Raw genomic sequence first — 15651 nt, 5'->3', positions numbered from 1 at the left:
CACTAGTGGCCCCAATTATATGGAAGTGACCATGATTTTGTTGTTACAAATCAAACTTTAGGTGCAAGTTAAAAAAATTCTCCTCCAAGATTCACTTTTGTGTTATCTAGTCCATCTTTACTTTCCTTCAAGCGAGAGTGCAAAACTAATTTGGGAGGCATATTACATTTGGGCGGTAGGGAATTTTAGTGTGGTGAATAAAATAACAGTACCCCATAAGTATTTATATTAGCAAAAAATCCAATAGCATGTTAGTAATTATAATATATCATGCACTACCTATGACATTACTAAGCCTAGAATTAAGAAGCAAGTATTGTACACTCCTATACCTACCCAAGGCAATCCTTTGGAGTCACTCTCCATGGATTACATGTTATATTTTCCCTCCACCAAGCATGATAATTTTTTTTTTTTTTGGTTGTTGACTAATTCTCTAACATGGGCATTTTTGGACCATGGAAGAAGAATATCACAACATAATCCGCTTCTAAGTTATTCTTTGAGCATATTTAGGTTCATTTTGTGTTACCACATACTATTATTTTAGACAAGGATAATAATTTTCTCAAACTATGTGGCTAATCTTCTAGTCTCTGATGGACACCAAGCTAACCAAATTGACTATTATTCACCCCTAAACCTATGGGAAAACAAAGGTAGTCAATAAGATGATTGCACATATCATGTGCATGCACACCTGCAAGCATCCATGTACATGGGATGAGAGTCTTCTAACTGCAATAGATGCCTCCATAGCTATATTATTGACAACATTTTTCAAGTGTGCTTGGGGTTCCATCCATTGTCGCCCATTGGCATAACTCTACCCATTACATCTACATATGAGTAGTCCTACCATGCTTAAATAGAGGTATATAAAGTTTCCAATTTTTTTTATTGGATCCAATACATTGAATAACAAGTTCATGATATCTTGCAAAAATACAATGCCAAGTATACATAGCGACATGACTAGTATTAGGTTCCACACAAGTTTCAAGTTGGTTGTAACACCCCCTCCTCCCGGGTCTACCCAAGAAACCGACCAGTCAGGGTAAACATGCGATGAGAGAGGTCACTATAAGGGATTCAACCTCCTTGGTGACCTTAAGGAAATGGAATCGATGGAAGATATCAAACAAACCCATCCACACTAGCAATAACACCCTCAAAAGACATGTCAGCCATTTAGACATCCTGTCTGTGAGTCCCATTAATGTTTTAGGCCTTTTAACCCCTGGTTTCTCTCATGTTATAGGCATGATAGCATCCAGAATCCAAAGTTGCTCTCATAGGTCTATGTGCCAGCATCCCTGGACCCTTTTTAGCAGACATGTGTCAGCGTCCCTGATATTTGAGCCACTTTTCTAGCCCAGAATCCCGGCCTCTGCCCAGAACTTGTTACAACCTCCAGAATCTATCAAAGACATGATGACAATATAAACAAATCAAAATTCAACCTCAGGACTAGGCCTAAGCATCCCCAAATGAGGCTGACATTCTATCAAACACTTGGCATCAATGCAACCTACAGGTTTACGATACAAGACAGAGCATGAATGATTGAAAGAACTTATGAAACATAACTAGAAGGATCACCTCCTTCTCTATTGAAGCGTTATAACATCAATTAGGTATTGCATCCATCCATTTAAAAAATACAAGTAAATAAATGAACCAATCATATAACCATCCTTACAACTAGCATAAAACCATATAAATATCAGAGATATGACGGTCGTTAAATCCACATATAAATAAGTGAAAAAGTAGGATAACTTAGCTTTTATTAATCATAGGCAAATTCGACTAGGTTCAGGACTTCTGCGTACCACCCAATCATAGACATGGCTGAACCAAACCTTACTTTCATCCAGTAACCCTGGTGCCATATTCCAAGCATGAATTTGGGATCTCATAAAACAACCAATCCAAGAAAAATGAAGAATCCAGAGGTTAAACCACCTCCACCCTCATCAAACCGTGATCACCCAAAAATTGGTGCTTCGATCACAACCGAACCGAACTTGGAATTCCATCTCTAATCCATCACTATCCTTGAGGAATTTTCCATCTCCTTGTCTCTCAGACTTTACCACAATCCAATCCCGGATCACTAGGCCCTAAACCAAGACCAGTCTCTCAATCTTTACTGCAATTCAAACCCAGATCACTAGGAAAGATAATAACCATAACAACCATAATAACATGATACCCATACCACTTATTAGATCTTTATAACTTATCTCATGATTGTATTTACATCCATATACATATACCAAAACATCAACAAAACATATCCCAAAAATAAACCAACATCAAACCAAAGTTGCTTTGCATCAACCATAAATAATGAAGGATACAGGGCCCGCATCTGATCCATCATTTCCCATGTAGCTTCTTCAAGCCCAAAGTGCTTCCACTGCACTTTAACTTTATATATGAATCTGTTCTTGAGCATGAGATGCTTCTGCTTCAATATGCACTGAGGCTCTAGTTGGAACTCTCCTTCTTGCTCCACCTACAATACAGACCGATCAATAACATGATCAACATCCTTTATATACTTATTAAGCAATGAAATATGGAAAACATCATAGACTTTCATTGTTGGAGGTAGTTGTTGTGCTCTACAACAACCCCCCATTTCATATTAAAACTATAATATGAAATGGGCCCCTTTTTATTTTAATCGGTATCAACTTAGTATTATTCAAAAAGATCCAAAAAACAAAATAAAAACATTACAAAACCTTTTTGATAAACCAATTATTTGGTCTTATAATATATAAATAAGTAATCTTTTATCATTGCGATAAAGTGATCGCATGTCGCAATGACAAAGGAGGCATAACTTAAAGACCCATTGGTTTTCTCCGACGCGACAACACGCAAAAGGCTATCGGATATCAGCAATAACGAGTTATCATAACAAAAGTCCCTTTCGCTCCGATGCGATGCGATATCGCTATCGGCGATCGGAGATATACAATGCATGCTTTTCAAAGTTCTCAGTTAATACTCCCGATGCGAATTGGCGATATCGCTATCGGCAATCGGGGATTCCAAAAGGAACCAATATAACGATTTAAGTTTTCCCCGACGGCCGATTGCGATAAAGCTAAAAGCGCGAATTTCAAAAAATTGATAAAGCAGGGATATTACGATTAATTCGTATTAAAGGCCTTATCTTCCCAATAGCGATTCACTTGTGCTCAACCGCCAAAACATCCAAGGCACGCTTAAACGAATCATTCAGCCAATAAACGATATGATGGGCATTTAAAGGATTGACAGGTTTTAACGGCCATTTAATGAAATAGTAAGTCTAAAAAATCTTTTCACAGATTGTATCCGCGGCCACTTTAAGTTAATCCTTCATCATGCATTGATTAATATATCTCGCTCATATTTGGTTTGCGCTACCAATTCTATGTATTACGTTCATTTTCACTCCTGTGCAGAGCTCTTCCGAAGCAGTAGGTTCAAGCAGAATGGGGAAGAAGTCTAAGAAGACTGCAATGGCCTCCGCTTCGCCAGCCACAGGAAAACTCATCGTTGATCCAGGAACTAAAAGAAAAGGATTGATATCCGACACTACATGTCTAGGACTCGGCAAAACTACTTGGTAAAGTACCTATAATTTGATTGAGGCTGAAGAACCCGAGGTGATAGTAGTACAAGCCACAGTAGATACGACTCGAAAATCTGATGCTACTCTAAAGGATTTAGCCGACTCTTTCCTTCATCAGATAGCAGCCCGGGAACAAATTCTCCCATATACGGATGTAGTGAGGTGGGCAATTGAGGAAATCCCAATCACAGACAGAACCTTTTGCACCATGGATGGGAGAATCTTTGGTTCATTTCAACCTAATGATTTGAGGCAAATGTATCATTTGCCTGTACCAGAGAAGAAGTACAACAAGGCATTCCTGGAGAAATTCAGAGAAGAGAACGAAATTGAATCCGAACCCATTCGGGATTGGAGGCAAAATCCAGCAAAACACAAGCATGAGTCTTCGGGTAAGTACTCTGTTGATTCTCTATGTTCTCCTTATTGTTATGCTGGAATAATGATGTGTAGATTGTGGGGGTTACATGATTCCCCTAATTTCACTATAGAAATGGTTCCTTTGATGGAGGCAGCATGTAATAGTGAAATAATGGATTGGGCAACTATACTGTCGGATAAGCTAGCAACCGCAGTTCTTGATTTTAGAAGCAAAACCCGCATCACTGAAAGGTTTATTCCCCCATTATACTATAGTGCTTATATCTTAGACACCCTGTGTTTTAATTCTGAATTTCCTGTGCTTGGATGGAGGTGGACTCCACAAGACCCCATGCCCATTCATATATACCATCAGAAGTTGTGGAAAACTTACTATAAGCACTATTTATACCAAGTCTGCAATGGTTTTATGTTACCCATTCACTACTCTATTTTTGATAAACCTGCTCCTAAGATTTCCTACCAAGCAGGGGTTGATTTGACATCCATAGGAAGATGGTTCAGAGAGGAAAAATTTACTTATATAAGAATTTTCGGCAGCCAAGCCAAACCTCATGTCCTCCCTTTGTACGTACCTGATAAACTGTTGGCTAGGGAGATAGCCTATCAGATTATGTTTGAAGGATTTACACAAACTCTAAAGAAAAATAAGAAGCAGGTTTGGCCCTCTTTTCCTCTAAGATGCGGTGTCTACGCTCTACATGACTTTAAACATGCAGAGAAAGAAGCTGAAAAAATGAAGGCATCAAGTCTAGCAACTCTTCCTAATAGGCGATTTGATCCAAACAAAGTCGCATATAATGCACTTGAACAGGCAAAATTGACAAAGTTTGATGATAAAGAAGATAAGTTCGATGACCTGTTCTCCTCAGCCGAGTCAATGTCCCAAGTTAAATCGCTAGCTAGAATGGAATATAAAGATGACGGGTTGGTTGAATTCAACAGACTTAGAGAACAAAGGTTGCAAACTCTGCCTCTAGATCTGTTAGCAACAACCCTAACGACAGAATCAAGTGAGCCTGAGCAGCAACTCACTAAGGAAACTCATGTTACATCAAAAGAACAGGAGGAAGTGCATATGAAAAAACAAGAGGAAATCCAGACAAAAGAGCAGGTGTTAGCCTCCTATTCCAACAGGGTTTCATTTTTCATGATTGACATTTTTACATACCAAATATGTCATACTTTGCAGGCTGCAGTGTTCCATATTTCCACAGGATGCCATGAAGTGTGCTAGTTCAAAGGCAGTGCTATATTCCAATTTTGATGATTCATTCCATTTTTGGAGAGTTTTCATTTAAGGGAGGTCCAAACAGTTTAATCTTGGTCCCCTAGGTTTCAATTTCCTGCTTTAGAATGTAGAGAATGCATCTGACCAAACAGTTTAATCTTGGCAGATCTGTAGATAGGTAGACAATCAAAGGGATCCAACTGCTTAATCTGGGCCCTTGGCAGAAATAAGTGTATATCTAGATAGGAAGCATTCAAAAGAAAAATTGTAAATATAGGTCTACAAGTCTAAGTGCACCCAAACCAAAAAGAAGAAAAAAATGTTAGGTGAGTAGGCCGGGTAGGTAGCTGTGAGGTTGCAGAATGATGACTTATTCCTTTATTTTGTGTTACAAAGTGTTTTATCTCTTCAGATCACAGTGCAGACAGTTTTTCATCTGAAGGAGCTTGAGGTGGACATCACTAACTCCCCCTTCTTCTAATTCCCCAAGTCACTTACTAATTTCCCCAAAGAGGTCAAGATCTGCTTGGTTCCTCTTAGCTCATCATTTTCCATGTCATTTGTCTTGGTGAAGATCTGATTCACTCAAGGATTTCTCATCTATGAGTCACTTTTCCCCAAAATTAACCTAAGGTCCCCCACCTTAGCGCTTTCTTATCATCTCCATATTAACTACTAACTCTAGTATATAACTCCCTATCAGCTTTTCCCCTTCCCCTACTAAAAATATGTATATAAAACTCCCCTATGTAAATATCCCCTCCCTGGCAATATAGCCATATTTCTTCTAAGTCCAGGGAAAAAATAGTCCATCTGGGGCTATTTTTAGCCCATCCGTGTCATAGCAGGAGTTAGATGACACCTGGTCATGCTAATAACCTCTCCCTTGCCCTAAAAACCCTCAAAAAACCCACATTTCCGCCCTTATCCTAATTTTTTATGCACAAATCGCTATACCCCCGCTCATTAAACCCTAAAACCCATTTTTCCTAAGTCTAAAAAACCCCCGCCGCGTTGTATTCAAATCGGAATATTCCCATGAATATCCCCACCCACTAACCCATCGTCGCCCCGTCCTTCCTGCCAGCCGTCCGATCGTCCTGCGCCCAGATCAACGACTGGCGGGCCTTCCCGTCTCCCAACGTGCCCGAAGGTTAGCGTCCGGGAGATGGGCGGTATTGCCGCTGCACTCCCGCCACGCGTCCCCTTCTGGGCTGTGGCATAGCCCCTCCCTCCAAAATCGCCAAGACACTAAGGTGGTGCGCCCAAAACCGTTTACCACTCCTGCGCAATGACGTCACCCACCTGCGTCACCCCCTGCCCAGTCACCATGACACGTCACCCCCTGCCATTGTACCGCCGAGTCACCCTGCCACGTGCCCTGCCACTGCGTCACCTCCCGTGCTGCCACGTCACCTCCGTACGTGATGACATCATCATGCTGACATCATCCTGCCACGTCATCTTGCTGATGTCATCGCTGATGTCACCCTCTGTACAACGTCCTGTCATGCTGACGTCATCATCAGTTTTAGCGCAAAGGGCGAAAATCGCACTCCGGAGCCCTAGAATCAGTTTCTGAGGCAGTTTTTGATGAGCGATTTGCGCCTCATCGCTGGATAAAATAGGCCGAAGTGGGGAATCTTTAGGGAATATTTTCATTATGCAGCCCCCAGCAAGCCCGAAAGGCGCCGAATGACCCGTTTTTCTTCGCGAAGAATTCAGGAAGGAGCCGAAGACAGTTTTAAGGAAGACAGAGCCGAACAACAGTCATTAAATGTTGATTTAACGCATAGCACATCAGAACAGCATCCCAATTTATTGTCAGAGAGTATCAAAGAAGAAGAAGAGCCAGAGAGTATCAGCCGAAGATTTTTAGGGGCTCGAAGCACCTGAACATTGATGAGCCCCCCAGAAAGTCAAATTAAGAGGCGTAAGTCCATCTTTGCCCTCAAATCACAGTTAAAGCTTTAAATGCAGACAGACAGCAAAGAAGCAGAAACCCATACACATTTATTGCAGAAAACACTGCACCAAGCCACCGAGGACTACATCATTTACTCAGTTTTGATACGGCCGCCCTCAGCGCAGCCCGAGACATTTTCATGCATTTATTTCTGATAGAATTAGGTCAAATTAATCATTTTTTATGACTTGTTTTAGGTCAAGATGTAAAAAAAGCAGTTGTAGAGAGTTTTTCCCCTATATTTACCGCTCGCTACATTGTTTCAAGGGTTGGTCTATTGAGAATTTTCACTAGAGACTCGCATTGTATGCCTCATTTTTTCTATAACCAAAGATTGTTGAAAGCTTGGAGAGCAAACTGCCTGTTGTTAATGAATGTTTTGAAGAAATGAAGATGGAATTCTTGTGCTGCAGCCTGAAACAATAAGTGCATCTTACCTCTGTTTTATTGTTTACCACTATCTAAATAGCAGAAAGAAAGAATAGCTTAGAATTTGTTTAAATACACTCTATGCTCAATTTCTGCTATTTCCTTATGTTTTCCTCTGAATGAATTGGTTATGAATATGAATTCCTCCTGGCTCATATTTACCCCTATTCACCTGTGTATGCCAATTATCTAGGGATTCTTAAATGCCCCTAGGTAGAGCTCTGTTACCTACATTTGTTAAGTTGATTGAGAGATTCTTAACTGCCTCTCATTACTTAGCATTCTTTCCATCATTTAAACCTGAAACATTGTTTCATGCGCATCTATCTTGCTCCATTTTCCCTTATTGTGATCAAGGAAATGCACCAGCAGTCCTCCTCCTCGACTCCACACCCAATGGTTTGAAACACTCAGACTGTGCTATGCCTCTCTACCTGAGACATCAATTTTCCCACCAAAGCCAAACAAAAACCCTCTGAACTCAATACCTAGCCTAGAATCCTTTTAAACATAGCTAAATCTGAAAGAGAGAGCCCTCTCTAATTGCAGGTGGGCTAGAACCTGCAGTCTAAAGTTGGTTTTTGGTTACCTCGGCCGTATCCCTTACTCCAACCTGGGGACAACTTGAGTGATAACAGCAGGAACAAAGCAGCACAGAGGTGAATGTAGATGCCCAGATTGACCCGAAATTGCTCCAGGAATGGCAGCAATTCGACTCAATCATCAGCAATCTTGAGTGCTCGAAGGAAGCCAAAACATCAAAAGCGACTAACACACAGGAGACAACTTCAAAACAGGTTCCAAGTGGAACCAGTGGCCTACCCAGTTCTAAAGAAGTAGAGATAATCCCTAAGGATCCCTCCGATCAGATTATTTTGCAAGTAGAAGAAATTCCTCCCTTAGATGTCTTTTACAACCCAAGACACAAGGTTGTGGTAAAACGACAGCGGAAAAGGAGAAGGATTGATCAACCTTCCCTATTCCCTGAACAAATAGTGACGGGCAACATGGTTTGGAAAGAGGAATTTGACCCCTCTGCAGCGACAATAGACAAGGAATCAGAGGTGAGTAATTTATTAAAAGGAAAAGACCAGGAGATCTTTTCACTACAAGCACAACTATCGAGGCACAGCAGAAGGCGGAGCATGCAGAACAGCAATTGTTTACACAACAACAAATAAATAATCAATTGACTAAACAACTGCAGGAAGAGAAACAGAGGATTGATTACAGGGCAGTTCAAAAGCAAAAAGAGCTGTCTGAGGCATTAGCACAACTAAAAGTAGCGAATGAACAAATGCTGAAGTCGAAAGATGAGCAAATTGCTCAACTATCAGCCCAGCTAGAGAAAACAAAGAATCTTCCACAGCTAGCTGAATTCAGAGCAGAGGCATTACAGATAAACAAGGCATTGATAACACAGATAGAGCTTTTATGTCAACAAATCGCCAAGGCGGAACCTTTATGCGACTTGACGACATCAATAGGTGAAAAATCGGAAAAAAGCTAGAACAGACTTGGATCAAGCCGATGAAACACTAACTAATTTTCTTGAGTGGCAGGACACCGATGAGGGAGAGGCGGCTAATTTTCCAAAAATCCTAGAATCACATAAGGAGATATTATTTACAGAATGGCAGTCCCAGTTAATGAAATCAGAGAAAGAAATTTCAAGATGCAAATTAATCACAAGTAATTTGGTTGAATTGATGAACGATACTCTCTACTTGTCTAACATGATTTCTCAATGTACTCCAGGTAAATTGACAGCGGCCAAAACATTGGAGCAGTCATGTTATCCAGAACTAGAGAAAAATGGGAGATTAATCGCAGGAATTAACAGTTTGACATGGGACACCTATTGGTTCTTCTTAGTCAAACCATACAGCCAGAGAGCCGCCCTCAAATGCCTCACAGATGCAATCGGGTATATCATTCCCGATATACAGGATGCCACCTATGCTGCCCAACTCAATTCTCATCTCAATAGACCACCAGAAGTGGAGCCAATGCTTGCGATATGCCAGCTCAGGTTTAAAGGCAAACATCCTAAGTGATGATTCATGTCGCCGACTGCCAGATTGCCGTGAAGGAGATATTCAGAATCAAGTGATACCAATTAAGTAGGATTTTAGTTTCATAGGTAGTTAGCTTAATTAAGTATTTATAGACCCTTTCATGTATTTAGAAAGGGTCGTAAGTTTTGTATATGACTTAAAACCTGAAGTTGCACTACTGTACTTCAAGCATATTCTTTTATAAAACTGGGCCAATCGTTCTGATTTTGACAAAGAAGCTTTTATGCGGATGTGCACTACTGTCTTTGTTTGAAAGTATTTCTGAATCGGAAGAAGAATTTCAAATAGCGATTGATATTGGGAGTGATTAGCAGCTCATATGGTACTATTATCTGTGTCTGAGTTCATTCTTTTTATATGAATCGTCATTTGATCGCTTTTGCTATTATCGGATATATGCATGTGTTTTAAACAACATTCTTTATTCCTTCCACTATTGGATGTTTACGGTATGCTTTTCTTTTGATCATATATGTATTGATAATATAAATGATAAGTGTAGCAATACTTTGTTAATCACTTTGTTTAACTATTTAAACAAAGTAATCATTGAATGAATAAATGTCTATGTTTATTAGATAGAGTCATCTATATGCTTGTCAATAGACAAAGATCATCAAGCACTACATTTCAAAGAATAATAGTTCCCGGGATTAGTAGTAGTTCGTTTATTTTTGCTGATAGATTAAGTTATTCCCTTATCCTTAGATTAGATAATCAATCGTTCATCCCACCCCTTTTATTCATTATTGGGAACTGGTCCCATTATACCCAGTCGGAGCCACCATTCCAAACGGAGAAGGAGATGTATTAAGGTCCGGACCGGGTGGTTATCCCCCAATGTTGATACAACGATTTTCAGGGCATCAAAATTTTTTGTGCTAGAAGGAGGGCCTCAGCTGTGAATGGTAAGCAAACCCAAATCTACAGACCATTCTAAGAGTAATTCTCCCTCCACATCACCTCGTACTTCCCAATTGCATGCTGGTTCTCCAGTATCCAAACAAGAAGGAGAGGAATCAACTACCACTGCTCAAACCCACAATACTCCAGAACAATTAAGTCGTGAATCTCCTGAAGTTCAGTCTCTCATCCATAAACTTCAGAGCTTCTCGATATCACCACAGAAATCTGAGGTATCTCAAAGCAGTGTAACTTCGCAATTTAATTTACCTCACCCTCTCACCAGACTTCAGAGTGGAAAGCTCGGTATTGAACCTACTGAGTTCCCTTTACCCAAAAGGAAAAAGGCGAAGAAAAACATGGAAGGATCTGACAGTGAAACACTTTCATCCACATCCTCCATCTCATCTTCCCCAGTGCGAAGTCAACCATCCACTCCCTCATCACACATTGTTGTTCATCAGGGATTAGCAACTTCAACATCCCAACCTGCGCAATCCTCAATATCAACTCCTTCCCAGACATCTGGAATTTCAACAGTAGTATCATCCACTGCTGTGGTTACAATGGCAGATCCATGGACCAGGCCTGATGCAGTCAACATGCCTGGACCATTGCATGCATTACCTGATGCTCCTGAGAAATGGCTACCCAAGTTTAATCCAGATGATGGGACACAAGCTGAAGAACATATTAATAACTTCATGTTAGCAGTTAATTTGAAGGGAGTAACAGAGCAAGATGTTGTCTTTAGGCTTTTCCCTTATACTTTGCAAGGATCAGCAGGATCCTGGTATTTTTCCTTGCCTTCTGGTTCCATTACCAGTTGGACGACTTGCCAAGAACAGTTTCTTACTAAGTATGGTGATGATAGGTCTTTAGCTACATTAATAAATGATCTCTCCAATCTTAGGATAGAGCATAGGGAACCGATTAAAGAATTTAATGCGCGATTCAATAAACTCTTGAATAAAATCCCAACGGCCTCCAAACCAAGTGAGCAAATCAGAAGCGAGTGGTATATAACTGCCCTACCTGCCAATATAGCTATTTTTGTAGACAGGGCTGGAAAACCAACTTTAGCTGAAAACATGAAAGAAGCACTTGCTGTGGAGAAACGTATTAATGCTCTAGAAAAGAAAGCTGCTCTTGAAGATAGAAAAACCAAAAAAGTTTCTTTTAAAGATGATTCAAAGAAGAAAACCCCTAAAGATCCATATGACATGGAGGGTATACAAAAGGTCCTCAAGACTATGTCAAATGAAATGGTTGAAATCAAAAAACAAGTAGCTGAAACCTCAACCAAAAGACCCTATAAGAATTACAAGAAAACTAAATCAAAACCACTGAATGTTATATCTAATGCAGATTCAGATCTTGAAGAAGGAGAAGAAGAAACAGTCTCACCAACTGATGAAGAAGAGGAAGTTGTTGAATGTCATGGAATGTGGGATTTTATATTGCCTAACTCCGATACAGAAAATGAAGAATAAGTGTTTCCTGTCACTACTAGGAGTAAAAGTACCTCCGAACCTGTTCAGACAACTTCAAAGAAAAGGAGTGCAGGTGCTACTACAACAAAGGAAAAGGTACCCCCAAAGAAGTCACCTGCAACAGTTCCACAAAACCAACCTTCAACCTCAAATATTTCGTCAACATCTAAGACATTGGTAGTATCCGATTCAATGGATTACAATATTGTTGATGACATGAAAAAGACTAAGGCAAACATTACCATGTTTAAACTTAGTAAATTGAAACATCAGCAAAAATTGCTTCTCAAAGAATTGAATGTTTTTCCTACTTCACCCCTTCCCAGTGCTAAAGCTGCAAATGATGCAGGTCAACCACCTTCTAGTATGGTCGAAGCTATTGATGCAGTTCTGATTGGAGATAGATCAAATTCTCATACTCGACCTTTCCTTCTAACATATGAGATCTACAATAGAAACCTGCACAACTGTTTAATTGACTCAGGGGCATCCTCTAATATAATGCCAGCTTCGGTTTGTTCCAAACTGAACATTGAACCCCAAAAATCCACTATTCATATTGTGCAGTTAGACAGGACTAAAGTCCAGGTTTTAGGAGAAATCAACTCAGTAACTATCAGGGTATCAGCTGATCCTAGAGTAGTTCAAAGAATTGATATCTTAATCGCTGATATACCTGAATTTTATGGTTTGATCTTGAGTAGGGATTGGTCAGAAGAACTCCATGGGTATATTTTTACTGATTGGTCCCATATGTGGCTTCCTTACAAGGGAAAGCCAAATCAAATAAAAATCGATCGGGAGAAACACATGACCCATACAGTTACAGAATTTGAACAAGAAAACCAACCAATAGCATTTAATAACAACATTTTGGGGAATTATTCATCTGAGTCATTCTTTGGAAACTTCACTGCCCAACCATCTCCTTTCTCAGTAAACAATTCTACATCTCAGATCGAAAATTATTCACAAACAGATAGCTCAAGATGTTTTAATGATACTGAGGAAACTGTAAATAAAATTGTTAATACTTCTTTATTTTGGTCACTATATTTCGATGGGTCTAAGTCTAGCGAGGGCTCGGGAGTGGGATGTATTTTGGTTAGCCCTCAGGGAGAAAAAACAATGTTGTCCTGTAGATTGGAGTTTGAATGCACGAATAATACAGTTGAGTATGAAGCCTTAGTCCAAGGACTATATAAAGCGATTGGCCTCAAGGTTCAATATTTGAAAGTGTTTGGAGATTCCGAAATTATTACTAAACAGGTAAGGAATACAATTCATTGTCTTTCTAGCCATCTCAAACATTATCAGTCGCTGGTACAGGAACTCACCTCCCACTTTTCGGCATTCAATATTTCTTCCATCCCCAGGTCTCAAAATTCAGTAGCCGACTTGCTAGCCAATGTTGCTTCCAAGCTCCTACCTTCCGAAGATTGTAGCCCAGATAGATTTTCAATAGAATTACTTTTTAGGCCATCGATTCGTGACAATGTCACTAATTGGAGAGTATTCAACCACGATGAAGACATTTTACAATTTTTAACTTCCGAAAAGTCCTATGATGATCAAATCATTGAGGAAAATGAGCATGAGCTTCAAATGAGAGGAAAACACGAGGAAAATTCAATCCCAAAGCCTGTGGTGAAGCTTGAGGATCTTTATGATATTAAAGACAAGTTTAAACCTGTGACCAATACAAAGCTCCAAAGTTCCACCTTAAGGTTTGAATTGATAAACCTTGGCACTGAGCAAAATCCTCAAAACATTAATTTAGGATTAGGACTTTCCGTGGAAGAAAAGGAAGCATTCATTATACTGTTGCAGAAAAATAAACATGTTTTTGCTTGGAAGTATGACGATTTAAAGGCATACGATACATCCATCATCCAGCATACCATTCCAATTTTTCCCGAACAGAAACCAATTCAACAGAAGTTGAGAAAAATACATCCGAACTTAGAGAGTCAATTAAAATCGGAACTCAATAAACTCTTGAAAGCTAAGATTATTTTTCCCGTTCGACACTCAAACTGGGTCTCCAATATGGTGCATGTCAAAAAGAAAAATGGCGACATCAGGATTTGTGTAGATTTCAGAAATCTGAATAAGGCGAGCCTAAAAGATAATTTCCCATTACCTACTATGGAGCAGATACTCCAATCAGTGGCAGGCTCTGAGTTGATGTCCTTTTTAGATGGTTTTTCGGGATATAACCAAGTTTTCGTCCATCCTGATGACCGACTCAAAACCACATTCAGAACAAAATGGGGAGCTTATGCTTATCAGAAAATGCCTTTCGGACTTATTAATGTAGGAGCCACGTTCCAAAGAGCGATGGATATAGCTTTCAAAGGATTGATTATCAAAACAGTAGTTGTCTACTTAGACGATATTACTGTATTTTCTAAAAAGAAATCCAATCATTTGCATGATTTAAATCAAATCTTTGAACGCTGCAAAAGGTACGGTATTTCACTTAATCCCAAAAAATCCTTCTTCGCTCTTGACCAAGGAAAGCTCTCAAACTTTATTGTTTCTAAAGATGGCATTTACATTGATCCGGATAGGATTAAAGAAATCTCTGAAATCCCTTTCCCTCATAATAAAAAATCCATGCAGTCATTTCTAGGCCAAATCAATTTTGTCAAAAGATTCGTTCCAGACTTTTCTCAAATCATTTTGCCACTTCAAACTATGATTAAGAAAAATTCAGTCTTTAGATGGGGATCAGCAGAAAAGGAAGCATTTGATTTAATCAAACAATCAATAATCAATGCCCCCGCTTTAAATACTCCTAATTTTTCTAATCATTTCACATTGTATACTATCGCATCCGATTTGTCTTACGCTGCAGTACTCACACAGATTAACAATCACAACTTAGAAGCACCCACTTCATTCTATAGTTCAAATCTTCAGGGTGCTGAATTGAATTACTCCGAAGTAGAAAAACAAACCTTTGTTGTATATAAAGCCGTCAAACATTACATACCCTTCCTTTTAAAAGCCCATACAAAAGTTATAGTTCCTTTCCCTGCGGTAAGGCAACTATTAATCCAAAGGGAATTAGGTGAAAAAGGGCAAATTGGGTTACAGCACTTCAAGAATATGACTTGGAAATTAAACCAGCAAAGATTGTTAGAGGCCAAGGTTTTTGCAGGTTATTGGCAGGAGCATCCAACATTCAAGAATCAGGTGATACAGATCAAACCGAAGCGATCAACCAGATAAGTATTACTGATTCTGAATCACAATATGTTGACTTAATCTTTCATTTGAAAAATGGATATGCACCTCCTAACCTGTCTTACAAAAACAAAAGGGCCATTAGATTAAAAGCAAAAAATTTCACAATTATTGATGATGTGCTTTTTAGGCAAAATTATGATTCAATCTTATTAAGATGCCTAGAAGAACCTGAAGCACAAAAGGTTTTGCAGGAATTACATGATGGACCAGCAGGAGGACATTTTGGAGCTGACACAACAGCCCACAAAATCATTCATGATGGATATTATTGGCCCACT

This window comes from Pinus tabuliformis, chromosome 3_1 (assembly GCF_031772625.1).
Source record: "Pinus tabuliformis cultivar Carrire ecotype Pingquan chromosome 3_1, CPIR1, whole genome shotgun sequence".
Taxonomy (NCBI): domain Eukaryota; kingdom Viridiplantae; phylum Streptophyta; class Pinopsida; order Pinales; family Pinaceae; genus Pinus; species Pinus tabuliformis.
Note: the sequence above shows the minus strand (reverse complement) of the source record.